Source organism: Saccostrea echinata, unplaced genomic scaffold, assembly GCF_033153115.1.
Source record: "Saccostrea echinata isolate AGI-Se365-2 ecotype Australia unplaced genomic scaffold, CSIRO_AGI_Sech_v1 ptg000005l, whole genome shotgun sequence".
Classification (NCBI taxonomy): Eukaryota; Metazoa; Mollusca; class Bivalvia; order Ostreida; family Ostreidae; genus Saccostrea; species Saccostrea echinata.
This window is the reverse complement of record NW_026889754.1, coordinates 4,263,057-4,280,145: the sequence shown is the minus strand read 5'-3', so window position 1 is coordinate 4,280,145 and position 17,089 is coordinate 4,263,057.

Genomic DNA, 17,089 nt, shown 5'->3' with positions numbered 1-17,089 from the left:
GAGACTTTAGTAGGAAAGTGCGATTTTGTGGTTCACTTGTGTTGATGAAAATCACAGTTCTACTGCTGGAGCGGAGAGGCATTTGCAATAGCAAATATGCAGCTTCCTGGGCGCAAATTTCGACATGAGTCAAGAATTTGTTTCCTATTTGTCTAACTTGCTGTTTCAAAGAGAAGTTGCCTTTTCTGGCTTCTTCACAAGCATCATGCAGCAAATTTGACATGCCTTTCTGAGATTTTGAAATATATGAAACAATATACGCTGCACAAGCATATCCATCCAGAATGAATTGAACATCGATATTTGCTTCCCAGGACCTGAGCAATATGTCATTGTACGAGTTGATTCTTATTTCTGATATTTCTCGTTTCAGATATACCTTAGATGAATTTAATGATGACCTTATTGCTATGATATATCTCTCCTTTGTCATTTCTAACTTCTGTAAGAGGTCATTGAAAGTTTTGATGGACTGTAATATTTGCACATCATTCAGAATTTCACTTATTTTTTTGAAATCCTGCTGTACACTTGGATTTTTCAGAATATGAGACATGAACATTTTGAACCGATGATCAAAATACCTAAAACAAGTTACAGGATCTTTTTTTATGAGTTCACACTTTTCAATCCAAGACAACTCATCAACATCTTTTTCAGACAGATCTGTGTTGTTCAAGCTTTTGCTCAGTATTCGAAGCAAATTCTTCCATTTTGTCTCGGCAGCAGAGAAGGAGCAGAACCAAGTAGGAATGCCTAATTGTCTGATCATGGCAAATACATCTTTTTTCGCACCTTCCCAATATGCTGGTGATCCCCTCAAAGTTCTCAAATCTCAAATGTGCTCGGATTTAAAACATGTCCAGCTGTTATTTTTTTCCCTTCATTTTTACATTTCCTCATTGCCAGGGTAACTTTGTCTTGTATTTGCTTGATCTGTACCTTTTTAAGTTTGAAAAACTAATTAGGCATGGAACATGCTGCTCTTCTGTCTTGGGACCTCAATTCCCATTTGCAAATAGAACTGTATGTAACTGGAACCATTCTGTCTTTGTTTGAAGGACGTGGTTGCCCACAATAAATGGTAGGAAATGCCAGATATTCAGCATTAGGATCTTGGTATAGACCGAGGGGTGTTTGGTTTTCACCAGGGGCAAATGACAATATTTTTTGAGATGATCTCACATCAACAGGATGTAACAATGTGTCTGTATTTCCTGTGAGTCTATTTTCAAAATTTTCATCCTCTGTCCACTCATCATCATCATAATCAATTGTCTCCTTTGTTTCTGCCTCATTAGGTTGGGAGCTGTTTGGCAGGGAATCTTCATTATAACCATACCAGTCTTTTTGCTCTTCCAATATATTCCAATTTTCTCTTACAGAAATTCCCTCACTTTGAAATATTTCACTGTTTCTTAAAAGCCAGTGAAGAGCAACAAGGCATTTGAGAGGTCTTACTGACTCATGATAGACATGGTGTTTGAATTGCATTTTTCGTTTTAATTTTACTTGAATAGTTTCAGTTTCTGCAAGTATGCGTGGTAGAGATTTGATGGTTTTATTTACATCAGAGGGGACATTAACAACATTCCCATGCAAGCTTTTTTGCCCTCCCCTAGGTTTTTCCATCAACTGCATAAACGGAATACGTGGACTAATTAAACGCTCTTCCATTTCAGTTAATTTCAATTCTGAAGGTATTTCTGGAAATTTAAACCCATTCACAACTGCAAAAGGGGGTATTTTCCTAAGTTGTAGGAGCCTGTAACAGGTATGACAAACCCATTCAATGTTTTCTTCACTTTTGATGCCTAATAAACACTTCTTAGAGAATTCTGATGTTTGCAATGTATTTGCATTTTTTACACCTTCTCTGAACCATGTCTGTGTACAACATGTGCAAATATAAGTTGGACCCGAGCTTGCAATTTTCTTGAAGCTCTTAATAGCTACTTCTGTTTTGCGTGTACGAAGAAATCTATCCTTATTATTTACTTCATTTTGTTTGTGCAATAAATAGCTTTCAAAATTAATTGAATTGTTCTCAGTTTCTTCTTCCAGTTCATGGGCATTATGTGACAGAATGTCATCTGGGTTTTGGCCATTCGGATATTGTGAGAAACTCTCATGGGGTACTTCTTCTTCTGTCTGTGTAACAATTGTTTCAGACTCTTTTGTACTACAGAAGGCATTGGTTTTTATGCATTTTTTAGGTGTTGAGTTTTTCATGATCTCAGAGTTCTCAGATTCATCTTGTAAACCTCTTTTTCTTGTTTTAGTGTTGTTTGCGCTATATATTTTAACACAAAATTTTCTCGGCCTTGACTTCAAAGACTTTATGTGTATTGCATTTAATTCATACTGGACATTTTCTAATGGAACAGAGGAAACAGATTTGCAAAGAAGTCGTAAAAAGCTGCATAAATTAGTAAAACTATCAAAACTCGTTAAGGCACATCTTCCATTAGGGTCACATAAGCCATCACTGCCCCTACAATGGGAGTCAAACACAACATATTTGCCATCATAAGACTTCAAAGCTATTGCTGATGAATGAAAAATCAGAATGCATCCATTGCATCTTGCAAAAGAACGGTTTAGAGCATGTTCTAATGAAATACCCGTCAGTAGTAAGGGGTATAGTCTGGGGTCTATTTGGGGTCAATGACGTCATGGGTCCGTCTGGGGTCACCCATCCCATCAAGCCGTCTGGGGTCAATGACGTCACGGCCCGTCCCACAAAACCGTCTGGGGTCACCCATCCCATTAAACCGTCTGGGGTCACAAGTTTTTCTAAAAATAATGGAATATCTAAGACATATCACTATTTAGAATTTTTTTATTTTTAGGAATGGATGCAAACTGTATCTAAGGAACAATCCCTATTTTGATTTTTTTTTTATTTTTAGGAATGAATGCAAACTGTATCTAAGGAAAATATTCTTATTTTTAACCTTTTTTTTTTAGAGGAATGTCTAAGGCACACCCCATTTCAGTAACTATATAAGCTCCAAGTTTTAGTATTTTTTCAGTCAGATTTTTCTGTTCGAACGTTACGGATCAATCTCTTATGAGAGTAAGTACCATATTGTAATACAACTCTAATTCATCACCACCAACAAGAAAAAAATGAAATAACATTTATTGTTAATTCATATCAAATAGATAATCTGAATACATTATACAAATCATTAAAATAAAAAAAGATAGAAGCATTTAAAAAAATAGTTCCATAGTTAAAAAGACAAAACATACTTGGACAGAGTTTGATTAATTTCAAAATGAACACATAGTGATTAGGTAAATTTAGCAGATAAACGTTTGTTTAAACTTCTTTCCTTTGTTAAAAAAAAGTCACTGAAATTTTTTCATAAAATCTTGAATATGATTCACAATCATAGATGTTTGCAGTAGATCTACACGGACACTATCTACTAGTTCGTTTAAAGCATTAAGCTCCTCTCTGAGAGGGTAATTGGAAGGAGGTGTCCAAAATTCGGGTGCAACAACCGGAGAAAGGTCCTGCGTTGATGTAGGGGGTGCTGTCTCGGTCAGTAGTGGGATGTCTGTAGGTTCTGCTTTTACTAGAGGTCGGAAAGATGGGCAGTAATCCGGAGATACCGGACTATATCCCTGGGACGACGAAACGAGGGTCCGGGGTATTGTTGGTGCAGCAACCGGAGAAAGGTCCTGCATTGATGTAGGGGGTGCTGTCTCGGTCAATAGTGGGATGTCTGTAGGTTCTGCTTTTACTAGTGGTTGGAAAGATGGGCAGTAATCCGGAGATACCGGACTATATCCCTGGGACGACGAAACGTGGGTCCGGGGTATTGTTGGTGCAACGACCGGAGAACGGTCCTGAGTTGATGTAGGGGGTGCTGTCTCGGTCAATAGTGGGATGTCTGTAGGTTCTGCTTTTACTGGTGGTTGGAAAGATGGGTAGTAATCCGGAGATACCGGACTATATCCGTGGGACGACGAAACGAGGGTCCGGGGTATTGTTGTCGGAGTCATCAGGGGGGTGACTGTAGCTTCAGATTTTAACACCGGTGGGCTGAACTTTTCTGACTCCATCGACGCTGGGTTATACCTAACGGTTGGAGTGTCTCGAGTCTCGAGGGTAAACGAAGTCCGGATACGTTTTTCAAGCGATCTATATTTCTCTGCATTCTCCTGTCTATTACAAAAAAAAATCTAACCAAGGGTACTAAGAATAATTTTTAATGAAAACATTTTTATTTTTTTAAATAAAGAAAATAAAACCAAATACTAGTATTCGATATTTACTTTAAACCACAGGTGAATCTGCTTCACGATTTACATTTCCTTTACTCGGTTTTGTGTGTTAAAAAGTCTGCATAGGTAATTAAGAAATATTTACCTGAATGTTTTCAGAAGAGGATGGTCTTCTTTCTTCTGCTGTGTAAACCCCTCATCCCTATGACTCTTTTGTTTCGTCATTTTCCTATGAAAGAATGAAAAAAATTAAAATGATTAAGGGGGTTGGAGTGAGGGGGGGGCAATATTCTTATATTCTTTTTATTTAAAAAAAAAATAGAAAGAAAATGTTTACCTTCTCGAAAGAATAAGTGAGTCTTCTGTCTCACTTATTTTCCTCTTTTTTGTAGACTGAGACACGGGTTTATCTTCCTCAACCTGTTGGGGGTCTTTCGGAGAGTTTCTAATAAATTATAAATTTTAAGCATTATTAAAAAAAAAAAAAACAAGATAAATTTGTAATTTAAGACAACAAAGTAAACTTGTTAATTACCATAAAATGTTTATCATTATTCTTTTTGTTGAATTATTTTGAAAAGCGATTTTGGAATTTGTGTAAAGAAGATGAACTAACCTTGAATCAAACACCACCGAGAAATCGTGTCCTAACTGTAGCCACTCTTCTTCAAAATCTTGAAAACTTCTTGATGGTGAAGAAGTAACGCTAGGCTTCTCCTTGTTATCCCTGGAGAGACAAAATTGTATCGTATGGTCAAAGAAATATAACTCAAGTTTTATGAAATACATATGATTGTCTATAAAGTTCTTATTAATTTTAGATTACTTTTTGATTTTCAATTTTCAAATAATGATTTATCAATAAATTAAAAATATTTATGTAAATAAATATAGGTATTAATTTATCTACATTTTACAAGAATATTTTATTTTGTGCGCTTTTATTATAAATTATTTATTTTGATAAAATAAATAACGTACATTTTAAAAAACAGAATACAATATAACAAAATTTAACATTTAAGCTGTACTGTAAAATTTTTATATAATATGGATCTATAATATAACACTTACTGAAATCTGAAGAATGCTTCTGCCATCTTTTCTGCTCTGGATCGATTTATTTAGTAGTCAATGATTTGTTTCATATTTAACACACCTATTTATACCCAAGGGATGGGGTAAGGTAGTGTATTAGTTTTTATAAGTGTTTTTGATGTTTTGCAATATGGTTAAGTTGTGTGGGTTGGGAAAAGGGGCAAGGGTTTTTCCGTCTCACGCGTTTTTTTTTAACTCAGTGACCTATGATCTCGTTCAATTTGACACCGGTCTTTTTTTTCCACCTTTAAATCTACCGCGACCTCATTATAGATCTGCGCAAAAAGTATATCCGGAACACGTGTAACTAACATGATCAAATGGTTTCAAATAAATAAAAAGAATCACATCGATCCTTTATGTTCCTGAAAAGATCATATTAGATACATTCCTCTCAAATTTTTATCAGAAACACTACCTCTGGTTACATTTGGATGGTTACAATTATTGTATAAATGATAGAGTGGTTTTATCATTTTTTTTTTCATAACTGACATTTACAAGTTCCATATATTGTTTCAGAACATTCTAAAGATGGTACACAAAATTTACAATATATTAAACTAAATAATCAGAGGAACGTATAAAAGAGGGGGAGGGGTATAGTTTAGTTGCATACAAAAATTTTTTTTTTAGGTGCTTCTAGTAAACATAATTTCTTCTTCTTCTTTTTTTTTTTTTTGAAATGTTATTACATTTGTTCTAATGTATTATTTAGCATGAATATATTTGTTCTTAATTTTTACAATGCTGTGTATTCTAAAATGTAATCAAATTTGCCTGCAGTATTATCTCGATTTGTCACAAAGTTTACGAATCTTTCATTATGAGATATGCCAGACAATCTATCTCTATTAGGAGACAATGATAAACTCTGTATTAACTTATTCAACAATATCTAGGTCCTTACATGAACCATGACACAGCTTAACACAAAACTATTAGTACAGAGGGGAAAAAGGGGGTCACAGGTGCGATCCGCAATCTGTGTCACCTCACATATGGGCGTGTTGATATCTTAAAAAAAAAAGTGGGGAGGGGTGGGGCTTTTACAGTTGATGTACCCGTGTCACAGTTTATTTAGGTCACTATAATCATTTTCTGTCTGTAATATTAACACCCTCCAAAACACGTGGTGACCTATATTACATTATGACCTTTTTTACACAATGTATCTGTTGTTGTCCAACTCGTATTAATTTTGTAGCAATCAAATTATTTCTCAACCAGACTCCAATATCTGTCATCATTTTGAATCTAGTATGGTTTGCATTACACATTACCTCAGTGGCCTGTAATTTTATAATCTTATGTCTGTTACTTTTATTTATTGCATTGCCAGACAAAAGTATAGATTTTCAAGAACTTTATTGGTAAATGGAATAAACAAGTGGATATATATCAGTATATGTAGAAAAAATTATATTCTTTTCCATAGCAAAAACAAAAAAAAAAAAAAAATCAATGTAAAAATCATATAGTAAGACTACACTGTACTATAAGACTACTTTTTGTAAATTGTAATAAGGCATGAAACACAAAGTACAATCAAATAAAAAAAAAAGTATTTAACAATCATGGCACAAAGTATAACAAAAAAAAGTATTAAACATTCTTGACACAAAGTACAATAAAAAAAAAGCATTAAACATTCATTGCACAAAGTATAATAAAAAAAAGTATTAAACATTCATGGCACAAAGTATAATAAAAAAAAGTATTAAACATTCATGGCACAAAGTATCAAAAATGGAATTAAACATTCGTGGTACATACTCATAGCAATACCAAGACTTGGTATAGATAGAAAATAAAAATGAGGTATTGTCACATAATAAAATCACAGAATCAGTATGTATCAATGTTGTGTTAATAAAAAAAAAAATAGAACACTACTTCAGAAAAAAAGTCATACAGTGTCTTTATAAACAAAATTAAGAACAAATGAGTTTTGGATGGGGAGAGATATTCTCTTTCTTTATGGTATAAAATATGAATGAATTAAAAAAAACATATGAATGATACAAATGAGTTTCCAAAGCAAGCAATAATCTTCTACAAGGGTAACATCACAGGAGTTTTTAAAGAAAAAAAATGACGTCATGGATTAATGATTTTGCACTAACAGCAGGTATACCTGGTCTATGTATTTGTTTCGATTTTTTACAATGATACGATTGACTGACTGATTGATGGATAATAATGAAGTAATAATAAAACAAGAGGTCCCTGTTACTTACCAGATCAACCTGAGGCAATCTGAGTAATTTTTTTTTTTTTTAACAAAAAAAAACTAAAGAAAATAAATTTTCAAAAACATCCAGAAAAAACCCATCAATTTAATATTTCTACTTATTCTTCGATTTGGATCGGGTATTAGCACAGGGGTCGAGTTACACAGGGGTTGTGTGCTAAGATCAATAACCGAGGTGACTTGTTCAGCAACACTAACAAGAGTGCTTTCATTAAGTGTGGAGGACATGAAGTGCGACTGTGCTGTGCTTAGGTCGGTCATTGAAGTGGCCTGGTCTGTTAAACTGACAAGAGTGCTATCTTGATGAGGATGGGTAGTGCTTAGTTCATGTATAGATGTAGCATGATCCTTCAATGTCAGTGCAGGTGTATGGTGGTGATGACATTCATAGCGTTCTTTCAGGCATCTTTTTAACAATATCAAAATAATTGCAATAGTCATGGCTATTGCCCATGTGAAGAATCCTAATGACATAAAAAAAATAATAATATAAACAAGAAAGTTAATCATAAAACATCACAAATCTTTAGGTTTGACTGTCTCTATCAAAATACACTTCATTATCAAAATCTTTGTTCTCAAAGTTGTGCTAGCGTGGACAGGAGTTGTCCTTGATAAAGTCGTCTTGCGAGTTCCTTCATTAAAAAAAAAAGTCACAATCACAAACCAAAATAAATTAAAAAAAAAAAATTAGAGTTGCATAAAATTAGATAGAATTTTAAAATGATAAAATTAAAAGTATTACTTACTTGCACTCAATCTTTCCCTGGTAGTTTTAGGTGGAGTCCTTGTCAAAGTGTGTGTTGTTCTCAAAGTTGTGCTAGCGTGGACAGGAGTTGTCCTTGACAAAGTCGTCTTGCGAGTTCCTTCATTAAAAAAAAAGTCACAATCACAAACCAAAAAATTAAAAAAAAAAATTAGAGTTGCATAAAATTAGATAGAATTTTAAAATGATAAAATTAAAAGTATTATACTTACTTGCACTCAATCTTTCCCTGGTAGTTTTAGGTGGAGTCCTTGTCAAAGTATGTGTTGTTCTCAAAGTTGTGCTAGCGTGGACAGGAGTTGTTCTTGTTGTTGGCAATCTCATGCTAGTGTCTACCGGAGTTGTGCTGGTGTTTGCTTTAGTTGACTCTGTAAATATATAATATTTGGTTTTTTAAAAATATTTTTGTTAAAGCAAAAATTTTCCTATTAAGACATTTTTTTTACCCCTCAGAAGTAGTTGTCATTCAAGGCAATGATCTATTTTAAATTTTGATAAAGTTTGATCTTTTTTAGACAAACATAAATTTTTATGAATTTTCATTATTATGTTACTATAATCATAATTATATTCTGACTGTTTAACTTTAAATTTTACACTATATATTTCTACTAGTATAATTATCATACTATCTTTGAGTTAAAGGTTATATGTATAAGGGTAGTCTACGTTCATTTTAACTCTCATAAACTTATTGACATGTATCAGTTTAATGCTTTAGTTCTTAAAAAAAACATTTTTTGAAAAATATCGTAAACATTCCCTTACCCTGTGTAAACAATCAATCATTCGCGCAAGCGTTTAGATGATTGACGCCATAGGACTAGTTTTAAAAATAGAGGCACTTAATTGCTTTTCATTGAAGTGTATTAGCTTAATATGTTGTGTTTTTACGCGCATTATACCAATGGCATGAGGTAAACCTAACTGTAGAAACAAGTGACTTTGCTTGATACGCATGTAGATCGGATTCGGAGTTCACACCGACTGTATTTCGGGAATTTGCCTTTAATTAGTCTAAAATCAATTTTAATGAGTTTATGTATGTAGTATAACATGTAATTGAACAGATACATACATAATAAAGCATTAATTAGCCCTGTTAAATGAAAAAAACTCCATTGTTCTTTAGAGTTTTTTAGAGTTGAACTCTGTTTATTAGGACCGATCGTGAGGAGTTCCGAAAACAAGGTTGGGGATTCCTCCTCTTAAAATAAACGCAGCTTAGTTCTATAGGGGATTCCTCCCCTTAAAATAAACGCAGCTTAGTTCTATAGGGGATTCCTCCCCTTAAAATAAACTGGGCCAAGTTGTGATGTTTCAGATTAATAATTCCATACGTGGTCTTCACTATATTAATGAAAATTTATAGATAGAGATAAAAATCATATACACCACGTGTTCTCCACAATTAATATGGTGCAAAAAAATACACTGAACATTAAACATTAAAACAAACAGATACACTAACTAAAATTAAATACGATTAAAAAGAATATTATAACTTACCATTGCACAATTTCCCTCCTTTCTTAGCAAGCTTTTGTAAGTCACTTGGAATGAGTGTTTGGGAACAACGAAAAACAAAGACATCCCTAATCGTTGTGTAATTTGTAATGATTCGAACACGAGTTAGTGTGACGTTGACAGTCTGCTACCCCCGATGCACTGGGCACACAAATTCCACACGCATCAATAATTACAAAGAAATTTAGGAATGTCACTAGCGTTAACACAATCCACCCCATCTTGCTGGTGCAAAATCCCGCCGCAAACTGACAGAGTCCCGCGCTCGTGCCAAAAAACTAACACGTGATACGTCCATGTAAGTCACATGAGACTTTAGAGAGAGAGAGAGAGAGAGACTACGAGACTCTTCAAAACTATATATTCTTTGATATTTTTTTTATTCATTTATGATTATTTATTTATTTTGGTTTAGTCTATCCTCTTTGTTCAATTTTTCTAATATTATTAACAACTGTGACACATTTAGAGATGGAAAAGTATTTTTCAATGAATATTAATAAGTTAAGCTTTATTGAAAAAAGAATTTAAAAAAGACTCCATTAGCACAATTAAAATGCTAATGTTGTTTTAATAAATCATATTTATGTTCCTTAGTTTGTATATAACCTACCAAGGTGACTGAGCTCGTTGTTTTTTGTGTTTTTTTTTTTGTTGTTGTTTTTTTTTTTTTTGCTCAAAGCAGGCGAAATGAGAACACATGTATTAGAATGAATAATGTCATTTATTTTGTAAATGACGAAAAGATATATACAACACAGGGGGTCATACATAAACATGTAACTATAGTAATAACACATGTGGTGGTGAACACAATCATGACCCCCTATAATACTACATATGATAATAAATATCTACACAAAACAACAGATAGGGGGGCCAAAGGACTAGAGATATTATGCAACACATGTACAAAAAATACATGACAAACCCCCTACTGTAAACACATATGTAAAAAAAAATAGCATCAATAAACTGCCTGCCCACAAAAAAAAGGTGGTTACTTATTATTGATAAAGGAGTATAGATTTTTTTTTTATTAAATTGAAGATATGGCATCCAATAGTCTCTTAAAAGAAATCCTGGACTCCTTAACAGATTTAGACACCATCAATCTCTTTGCTGAAGCCAATGGTCTGGTGGGAGATGTCGACGTCGAAAACCGATTAAAGGAACTTGAATGGAATGGGCACATAGATAATTTATGGAATGAGCTTCTCCTTGACCTAGAACCTACATCTAAGAAACCAAGACAATCGCTTGATGATGACCAACCGTCTACCAGCACTCAGTTGGGGGGTGGGGATGAACACAACGAAGTAGAAAAACCGTATTTCATATGGAAAAGGGAAACTCGGACCTATAAAAAAAATCTGGCCCGTGACACGACCTTCAAGGTAAAGTTCAATGACCAGTGGAGGGGAGATAGATTAATAGATATTCATGACAAATTACATGATATGTTCAATGATGTATTGTCACAGGCCAGAGGACACGATACTGATTTGGGGAGAGTGGTACTAAGTCACCCCAATTTAAACAACCCCATTGTCGTCCCATTACAATCGTGGGAAAATCTCAATGCCGATACGGTGATGTCTGAGATTACCAAAGTACTGAACTCCAACGAAACGATTCCTGTTGACGAACATTTACTCGTCACTGTAGGATCAATCGACTTGCCAAAGGGCGGGAGCTGGAGTGGAAATAAATTATCGGTAACGTCGCTCTTTGGACCCAATAATTCTTTGAAAAAAAAGAAATCGGTCTTGTACGTTGAAAATGACAACAATCTCTGTTTACCCATTGCCATAGGCCTCTGTTTCATGAAAACCTGTAAAAAGGTAAATGCCGAGACGTGGTCTCGTTTAACCGGAAACGACTCGGGGGTCAGAATGGATCACGTGATTCAATACAGAACCGTTCCCAAACACTATTATGGTAATTTACTTAAAAAATCGCGTAGAAAATACCAAACGAATATGGCGATTTGGCTATGTGAAAAAGCAGGCGTCCCTGTTGACAGATATCTAGGGTTAAATGATATCGAACCGTTTGAGACTTTGCTTGATGTGAGTATCAATGTGGTGTCGTCCCGAGTAGGAAACAAATTTGTCCGAGTTACGAAAGAGAATTCGGAACAAACACGTCTTTATTTGTATCACGTGGAAACGGAAAACGAGAAACATTGGCATGGTATTGGAAGCATACAGGGGTTCTTCAGTGCTGCTTATTTTTGCCATACGTGTTTGAAACCTTACAAAAACAAATATACACATACTTGTGCGACTTCCTGTGACGTGTGTCTGCACGATAACTGTCCCGAGTCGGAAGTGCAGGTAGGATGTCCATCTTGCGGTCGTGTCTGTCGTTTACTAGTCTGCTTTCAAAGACACAAAGTCGGTAAAATGGTGCGGAAAGACAAGTTACCCCCCGCATGTGAATTGTGGCATCAGTGTAAGAAATGTCGCGTTAAACTGTCAACTGCTAAACGCAACCCTAAGCTACATGTCTGTGGCAGTGTTCCAGTTGTTCCGAATACCACATAGGGACACACCTTTGTTATCAAAAAACATACCAATCGGATCCGGAAAAAGCGGAAAAGAAATTCATCTTTTATGATTTTGAGACGCGCCAGGACGACATTTTTCAATGCGATCAAGGTTATACCCCCTCTTGCATAAGATGTCGAGAATGTGCCAAGAAGGAACGACAGTGCGCAAGCTGCAGACTGTGTCAAAATTGTCAGGATCCGTCTTGCGGACTGCAACAACATAGTCAATTTTGCAGTCTTGCAGACTTCTTTCATGCCTGTGAAAAAAACGAATTAAACAAAGATTCTACATGTAGCGAGTGTGGTGTACGCTGTGTCAGGTGCTCTCAAATGAAAAAATCAAAATTCATCCGTTCTCCCTGTCCAGATACTTGCGGTCACCGGGAACTAATCTTTCGTGGTGAAGACGCCGCACAGAAGTTTTGTGCCTACGTAACCCAGCCACACGTCAAAAACACGATATTAATTGCCCACAATGCCAAAAGTTTTGCCTTGTACCCCATTTTAGAGGTTCTCATTGACCGACATTCGATTCGTCCAGATAAGATAATTTACAACGGATCCAAAGTAATGTACATGCACATCGCCAACAAACTCAATCTCACGTTTTTGGATTCGTTAAATTTCCTTCCTATGAAATTAGCAAAGATCCCTGAAGCTTTTGGTTTAGAGGAACTCAGCAAGGGATTCTTTCCTCGTTTTTTTAATACGAAAGAACATCAGATTTACGTGGGTCCCCATCCGGCTCTAGAATTCTACGGATACAATTTCATGTCGTCGGGAGAGAGAAAGAAATTAGTCACGTGGCATGCAAGTAAGAGTTCTGAAGTATTTAACTTTCAAGAAGAGATGTTGAAGTATTGTCGCTCGGACGTCGACATCTTGCGAAGGGGATGCTTAGCCTTCCGAAATACTGTTCTCCAGGCCACGACAATAGAAACTTCACACGTTCAACCAGATGGTACTATTTCAACGACGACCATAGATGGCGTAGACCTCTTTGATTAAGTAACGATCGCCAGTGTTTGTATGGGTATTTATAAAACTTTATTTTTTAAACACAACCTTAAAGTAGAAATCACGAGGGGCCTGATATCCACCTGGTATCAGATGGAGAACTTTGAGGGGGTTAAAGGGGTGTGGCTTGATGGAAAATGGGTAGCCCTCAGTGATCTGGAAAAAGAGGAAAATACCGAAGTAGGAAAACGACAATTGACGAGTCCCATTGCCGTCGTACCTTCGGAAGGATACGTCAGCAAAGAGAATTATAGTAAAATCTCTATCCAGTGGTTAGAATGGCTCATGGAGCGAAGTCGACAACGAGGAACACCGACTCATATCCGACACGCCCTCAATGGGGGAGAGTATCACGTACCAGGCACCAATTACCGATGCGACGGTTTTGTCGAGAATCTTAAGGGGAAAGGCACCATATACGAATTTTATGGTAAGAGATTTTACCTTATAACAACATTTGGTATTGAATTTGCCCCTCCCTTGCCCCTAACGGAGGGGAGGGGGCGGCGGCGGCGAATCTTGTGTTGAAAACACTTTTTACATCTTATGTGTGTTTTTTGTTAGGTTGTGTGTACCACGGATGTCCGGATTGCTTCCAACAGGATCGATCTGATGTCAAGCACCCTGCGACAAACCAGACATTAGATGAACTCTTCAAGATGACCAAAAAGCGAGAACGAGAACTCAAAGCGCTTGGATACAATCTGGTCGTCGTATGGGAGCATCAGTTTCGATACCAGCTGGAGAAAAACACTGATTTGCGACAGTTTATGTCCACACTGGATCTGCAAGACAGACTTGATCCCCGTGACAGTTTTTTTGGCGGCCGCACCAATGCCATTAAACTCCATTATAAAGCTGAAGAGAACGAAACCATTCAGTATTACGATTTCACCAGTCTCTACCCTTGGACAAATAAATACTGTCGTTATCCCGTGGGTCATCCGACCATTATCACAAAAGATTTTCAGGACGTATCAAATTATTTCGGCCTTGCCAAAATCAAAGTCGTACCACCTAGAAAATTGTACCACCCCGTGCTTCCGTACCGGTCCCAAGGAAAACTGAAATTTCCTTTGTGCCGAACGTGTGCGGACGCTGAAAATCAGCATGACTGTACCTGTTCTGTAGAGGAAAGAGCCATCACGGGCACGTGGTGTACTCCCGAAATCCAAATGGCAGTGTCAAAAGGGTACCAAATTTAACAAATGTATGAGGTCTATCATTTTGAGCAATCTTCGCAATATGACCCTTCGTCGGGTGAGGGGGGTCTGTTTGCAAAGTACGTCAATACGTTCCTTAAGATTAAACAAGAAGCCTCGGGATTTCCTCCCGAGTGTGACAGCGAAGAGTCAAAACAAGAATATATTCGGCAATACAAAGAAAAAGAGGGAATAGATTTAGAGTACGACAAAATTCAGAAAAATCCAGGGTTGCGCTGTTTAGCCAAACTCTGTCTCAATAGTTTTTGGGGGAAATTTGGTCAAAGACTAAGCATGAAACAATCTTTGTTCTTTCACGAATCCGAATCTGATAAATTTTTTCAAATTCTCTCAGATCCTACTAAAGTCCCTCATAATTTTCACATTGTTTCCAGGGACACTCTTCAATTTGAATGGAGTAATCATCCCATGTTCATGCCCCCGGATTGCAAAACAAACATATTTTTGGCAAGTTTCACCACTGCGCATGCGCGGTTGCGCTTATATAGTGTATAAGATCGGTTGGGGGAAAACGTTCTGTATTTCGATACAGATAGTGTCATTTTCAAAACACAGAAGTCGGACGACTTACATTATCTGCCTATTGGAAACTATTTAGGGGAATTGACCAACGAAATCAAACCAGAAGATGGTCATATTGTGGAATTTGTGTCGGGGGGTCCCAAAAATTATGCATACCGTACACTTTCTGGCAGGGAAGAATGTAAAGTTCGTGGGTTTACATTAAACTGGTCTAACTCTAAAGTGATCAATTTTGAAGCAATCAAATCCTTGATCTGTACAACACAAGATAAGCAAATTGAAATCATCAACCACTGTAAAATATCCAGGGACAGTCGAAAAAGAAAATTGTTACACCGCGTAGAAACCAAACGATATCAAATTGTATACACCAAAAGGAGAATTCTACCCAATCTAGATACACTGCCATTTGGATTTTGTTAAAACCATGAAAATAAAGATGTACATTTTAATACCCATTTTTATTTTAATATTCACATTACATTTCAATGTATTTATTATCATTTACAATAATATGCATTACAGTATATACAATAAAATTTGTTGTTTTTTTTAAAAAGTCTTTTTCTTCCAATTTAACACTCAGTACGTAAGCCAAGGAATGTGTTTCTTGCGTCGTTTCATGGACACACCAGGAGGTTTTCCTATTGTTTGAGTTCTTCTGACGTAACCATTCCCTGTCTGTGAGGTGTCATTGATTGATTCACTCAACTTTGTATCGGTTAAGGTCTTTTCAGACATTTGTTTTTGATCCTTTTCGTCATTCATGCTGTCTGGTTTAACAGGCTCTTCTTTATCCTCGATTTTTTTAAGAAGATGTTCGTATTTTAATTTAGGTACTAGTATCATTTCTCTCGCCATTTTTTGTCAATATGATGAACAATAGGTTTCAGTAACAGTGATACTAATGGCAGATGTTTTAATAAAATCCCTCGTTTCTGTTTCGTACTGACTTCTCTTGATCCCAGCGATCGAATGTACGATTGGTAAGGTTTCAACTGATTTATATACTTCTTAGTCAGAGGATAAGTTCCCGTGTAGATATTCAGGGCTATTTCACTGATAACATCGTATTGTTCACTAGTCAAAGACTTAACAATCAATTTCAGTTGAGTGCTGTTTGCACTTAGCATAAAATGTATAAATACTCTCTGCTTCCGTATTCTTCGATTCATTTTTGCAATATGAACAAATTGTGATCAAGTACATGTATTTATAGGGGTTGATAAATAACCATGTCCTCTCCAGGCAAGATGCGAGATCTCAGTTGGTATTCTTTGTTCTGGGTAGGTTCTAAACACACATGCAAATAGCCAAAATTTGGACGTGTTGCAGCTTCGTATGCTGCTTTGAAAAATGGTACACATCCTGGTAATATTTGTGATCCGAAGGTGATGATCTGGCGGGAATCACGGTAATTTTTGAATAAAATCACATTTAGACAGTTCAGGGATATGGTCCTGGCGTATTTACCAGGAGGGTACAAGTTTTGAGAGAGCATCACGGTGGTAACGTTACGGTGATGAGAAGTCACAGTAAATAGATGTACACAATCTTGAGATTGCGCAACTTGCAGCATAAGATCGTCTAATACCACTATTGTGTGGTTTACACTCTCTGTATACTGCTCTATATCTTCCTTTGAGGGTAATCCTTGATGAAGAATAAATCTCGGTATGTTTGACATCATTTCGTCAAACATAGGTTGATATTCAGAATAAGCATAGATGATTTTATCTACAGAAGTGGAAAACATGCCATCTGCATTTTGCAAGAGTCGTTTAGTGAAATGTGTCTTTCCGCTTTGCGTACTACCACAAATTAAAATTGTGGTGGGTGCTGAAAATGGTAGTAAGGATTTTGTTTTCCACCATTCGCTCTGTGTTGCC